Source organism: Vicia villosa, linkage group LG1 (genome assembly GCF_029867415.1).
Source record: "Vicia villosa cultivar HV-30 ecotype Madison, WI linkage group LG1, Vvil1.0, whole genome shotgun sequence".
Taxonomy (NCBI): domain Eukaryota; kingdom Viridiplantae; phylum Streptophyta; class Magnoliopsida; order Fabales; family Fabaceae; genus Vicia; species Vicia villosa.
Genome location: NC_081180.1, coordinates 73951442 through 73957213, shown reverse-complemented (window position 1 = coordinate 73957213; position 5772 = coordinate 73951442).

The following is a 5772-nucleotide window of genomic DNA, read 5'->3' as shown; positions in this document are numbered from 1 at the left end:
GAGATGAGATTGGATGGGTGTTATATTAAAGAGGTTGTCACGTGCTGAATCGTGTGGTGACACGGCTCTTGGAGACAATCCCGTGGGGTCCGTGGAGATGATACTTTCTTTTTTTGCTTTCATTTGTTGTTCACGTTTTTTTATTTTATTTCATTAATAGAAACTCTGCCTTGGGAAAATCAATTTGGATTTTAGATGAATAATGGTATTAAATAATTAATTATTGTAAATAAAATAATTTTTTTAATTTATTGAATAACAGATGTACGATATCTTTGCTAATTTGCATTATGTGTCTTAAGAATATAAATTAAAAAATTAAAAATGATATTTAATTTTAAAAAGTTGAATGCTCAGTAGGAATACTTTTATATTGAGTTGTTTAACATGTATCATTAAGGTACAAATTAGCATTTTTTTTAAATAGTATTATTATATTTGATTTCACTTTTAAATATATAATTATAGCAAAAATAGTCATTAAAATATATCATTTATTTAAATCTCATAATAGGTGATAGATTTGATCATTTTATATGAATTTATAATATGTATAAAAAGGAAGGAAAGAGAATAATGTGCTTTACTAAAATATATTTAGACTACAATTGCTATAAATATTGAGTGTAAGAAATATTAATGAGATGGTACATTTGAAAAATGGTAATTGAAATTGCACTAAAAGTTAACAATGACTTTTATTTTTGTGGTTTTTTTACAAATCAGTCATTTGGAATGGAGGGAGCAATCACATTAGTTTGTGATACTTTTTTACAATGGTGTATTATAAGAGTTTTTGCAGCCTTGAATGTTCTCTTAAATTTAAGAACAACCATATAGAAGTTATCATAATCTCATGCTTATCACCCATCATTCTACTTTAATCATTACATTATTCAAATAAAAGGTGATTTAATTTTGTCATATTTGTAATATGGTATTAGGAGTAAAAATATTTTACTATAAGTTTTGATTTTTTAGTATCAGTCACTTTCCTTTCCATGTTTGTTGGGAGAGGGTTTTCTAAAATCCACAGTACCGATTTTAAACCCTTGATCGTCGATATCACTATGAACAACATCAACAATGTCAATGGTCCTAACAGGATCCAAGAAGCTCTTATTTTTTCATCCAAGCAAAAATCCACACTTTGTTCTCGTTATTCCTCCTCTTACTAATTTCAACTACTGTAATTAAAGTCGTTTTATGAAACATATCTTAATTTCAAAAATTAAAACCAAGTTCATCAACAGAATCCTTCATGACCACCGATGACATGTTTGAACTTCAATCTTCAAAAGGATTGTGAAAACATGGTGATTTATTGGACCACCATAACCTTCTCACCACAAATCAGCCAAAGAGCAATTGTGTCAACTCTACTTGTGACCTATGAAGGAACTCGAAGACAAATTCACTTTGGAAAATTTCTTTAGGGTTTTAGACCTTCTTCTCAATTTTCATTCCTAGAGACAATGTGATCGTTCGCTCTCTATATATTTCACTTATTTGAAGATTATATTGGGTGAACTTAGAGGATTTTAGTCTGAGGAATACTTAATATTTATGCCTCGCACCATATTTATGCACACTTTCTTCTCATGTTTGACAATAGTAAAACAATGTGTACATTTTTTGCTTTATTAATGATTCGCATAAAGGTCCAAATAATCCAATGGTATGCCCTCACTTCAACAAGACTAACCACGACATTATTCATTTTTACATCAAGAATACCCCCCCTCCTAAGTTATCTCTTCAAGGCGCAATTGAATGACCTTTGGTTTACAACCCTAAAAGAACAAGAACTGATTCCAAAGTTAAGACTTGAAGAATTTTAATCAAGATTAATCAAGTTAAATTTTGTCCCTTTTAGGCTTCATTAATTTACTCAATACCTCTGGGACTAATTCCATTTCTAATCATCCAGCAAATTGTGATTCAAAATAGCGTGTGATTTTAAGTAATGCTAAATCAGGTACTTCCTCTTAACCTACTAATTTATGGATCCTGAACTATGGTGCATCAAATCATTTTGTCCAATTTTAACATGCATTCTCCAATATCAGGGCAACTAAACCCATCCAAATTTGCTTTCCAAATAGTCGCTCTTTAATTGCTTATTATTATTGAATTATATATTTTTGAAGGGATTGTTATCAACATAATGTAATTTATCTTCCATGTTTTCAACTCGGTCCAAATTCTATTTCTCTACTCAGTAAAGATCTCAATTGCATTTTTCTTTTACAAAACTCTTGTTTAATTCATAACTTGTCTACTAGAGAATAATCGAGAATATTCATCACTAGAATACCCTATACATACTTGATCAACAACCCTATAGTCAACCCATTAACTTTAAAACTTATGATGATTAATATAACTTTAAAACTTATGATGATTATTCTTCAAATTCACAATTTGTAAATAACTTTAATGTTTGGTATTATATATTAGGTCATCGTTCTAATATTGTGTTACAAATAAAATTACTTCATTTTCATATCTTGTTTCCACTGTATTTGTTATCTTTTGTAGCAGTTTATGGATATTTTGTATACTTCATGTATTATTTTAATGTTGTTTTGTAATGTACATGACTTATGATATTATTTAGACACGTACTTATGGACTTCAATACCATGATAACACTTAATGAAATGATATTCTAGATGTGTATTATATTGGGGTTTTACAGTATGGAAATCACTTGCCAGAAATCAAAAAACCTGATTTTTTGTCTTCAAAACATTCACAAAATCATTAACGCCTTTAAAAAAATCCCTCAAAACAAGAACTCGCACTCTCTCTTAGAGTTGAGTAACACTTATACTCTCCAATGGTGTTTAGTGTTTTGGGTAGAAGATGAAGTTTCAGAAAATCTCACACAAACCAAAGTTTCTTACTTAAGAGATTGACTCTCAACAAAGTTTTTCTACGAGGTCTCTCTTAAACATAATTGAATGTGTGAATGATGAGTAACAAAAGTTATCAAAGGTCAATTGAAAATTTGAGAAAGATAAAAGTTTATATATGTGTGATAAATAAGGACAAGATAGTGTAAATATGACTATTTGATTTGAGTCAAAAGCATAAAATATGATTCAAATCAAAAGAAAGGAAGATTTGAATCAAGTAACAAAAAACTAAAAAAATATTTGAGTTGTGATTTGAATCATGATTAAAATTATGTGGTTTGAACCACATCAAACCTTTATTTGAATTTGTTCCCATCATTAAACTTATTTTGAAAAATAAGTGTTAATGATTTGAATCATATGTGATTATGATTTGAATCATGTTTCTATAATTCAGTATTGAAGAATCATGGAAGCTTATAATTTGAATAAAAATACTCAGGATTTGAACCATGCTGAGTAAAATTACTTGATTTGAATCATCCAAATATTTGATTCGAGTTAACTGAAATACAAGAAAAGTGATTTTTAACCCGAGAATGAGTGAATGACTTATGTGACGAACTCAAATATGATAAAATTACAACACAACAAAACATGAAAATTAAACATGTATATTAATCTTATTACCAAAAAAGCAATGTCAGGTGTGGCATATTGTAATGCACTAACGAGTGACTTATATTATTGAGGATTGGAAAATACATCAAAGCCATGCTTTCTTAGTTTTTAGGTGCTGAGAATTATAGTAGGCACCCCATTAGTATCTATTATATAAGATTTTTGGAGTAATTATATGATGTATACTCATTGGTATATGAGAATATATCCCTAAGTTGAATATTTTACTTCAATCCCTAAGAAATATGCAGGTCCTCCCAATTATTTTAATGCAGACTTAAGATTGTTATCAAATCTTGTATGAGCTTATGAGATAAACCAATTATTAGGATATCATATAACTATGCTAAAGCATATAAGCTAATACCTTGGTGGGATTATATTAAGAGATTGATCACACTTGCTTGAAGTGAAGCCAAATTAAAAAAGAGTTTGACGTATATTGTCATACCACTGCCTATGTGCTTTATTCAGAACATAAAAAGATTTATGTAACTTGTACACTAAGGTCTTATTAGTGTTGAGAAAACAAAAACAAAGAGATGTTGTATATAAACATCATCTTCAAGTATTCCATTAAGAAAATCATTATTAATATTGATTTGTTGCAATTCCCACTTGTGAGAGAATATACGAGTAAGAATGGCCCTATTGGTGGCTGGCTTGACCAATGGTGTAAAAGTCTCATTCTAATCAAAGTCAACTTGTTTATGGAAGCATTTAGCTACCAGCTTGCTTTATATTTACTAATAGTGTCATCCACATAAATCACTAAAGGATTTAATAACTCTATTCCCAATTTTTTATGTTTTATAATGACAGCTTTCAAACCACGATGGTAATCATGTGAATCTTCATGTTTGACCTGATTCCAGTCTGGATTCACATTAAGACCTCACCCAAAAAATCATGGAACCAAGACAAAGTATTGATGGTGACATTATTGACATTAGGAAATCCACTAGGATTTTCCACCCACCATGATATTTAAAAGATTATCATCCTAATTCAAAATTATCATCTAAATTTATTTTGTACCCTTTTCAAAAGTATGTTCATACAAAAGCATACCCCCTCCCATTTAAATTTTTTATTTTTGCAATTAGTTCAAATGAGAAACCAACCACTTTCAAGCAAACATGTAATTTCCTTTATTGAAGGTAAGTTATGGACAATGAACTATAAGCTCTCAAAGTTAACAACACCTGAACAGTTATAGACCTTCCCCTTGGAAAGAATCCCATAGTTTAAAAAAATGAGTCTACAAGGTAAAGTGTCATTATAATGATAAGATAGAAATGCACAAGGCAAGGTTAGTAGATAAAGGTTTTACCTAAATACTAGGTATCAATTACTTTGAAACTTACTCTCATGTTATCAAAACGCCTACTATTTGACTTTATCTTGCTATTTCATCTTATTATAATTTCCATTTACACCAACTTGATGTTCATAATTATTTTTATATGGTGAGTTAGAGAATGAAGTTTACATGAAACTGCTCAAGGTTTTAAAACTATTAAACCAAACCATGTTTCAAAATTGTCTCAAGCATTGATCTCAAAGGTATATAAACAATCCATTTTTTATTCTTCTTTATTAACTTTTTTTTAAAACTCATTTACTCCATTGCTAACTTATGTAGATGATCTCATTAGTGGATATTGCATATTTCTATGAAAAATTATTATTTCATGGACATCCAAGAAAAATCTTATAGTTTAGAAGTCCTATTAAAAAGTAGAATATAGGTACATGGCTTCCACTGTAATGCCCCAAACTACTAACAGGATTGTTGACTAACCCTACAAACTAACACAGATCTTTTCAGCATCTTTGTCCTCACTCACATGCATTTCAGAAAACTTCCCAAAAGGTCACCCATCCAAATATTACTCCAAGTCAAGCACACTTAACTATGTAGTTCTTATTTGTTAGACTATCGAAAGAAGATGCATCTAGTTGGTATAAGTAGTATCAATCAATTCTTATAAGCCTTCCTTAAACTATGCAGTCCCATACTTGCACTGCCTCATAATCCCTTTTATTCTTAGGGATGGCAATGGACAGGGTTTGGACAGCGTACTATAGTGATTGTCTCCATACCTGCGTTTTCAAAAAATTCTTGTACCCGATCCTATACCCGTGTGGGTAGCAACGTTTGTACGCGTACCCATATCTTATAGGTACTTAAGTACCCATACTCATACCCGCCTTCACGCATTTCTAA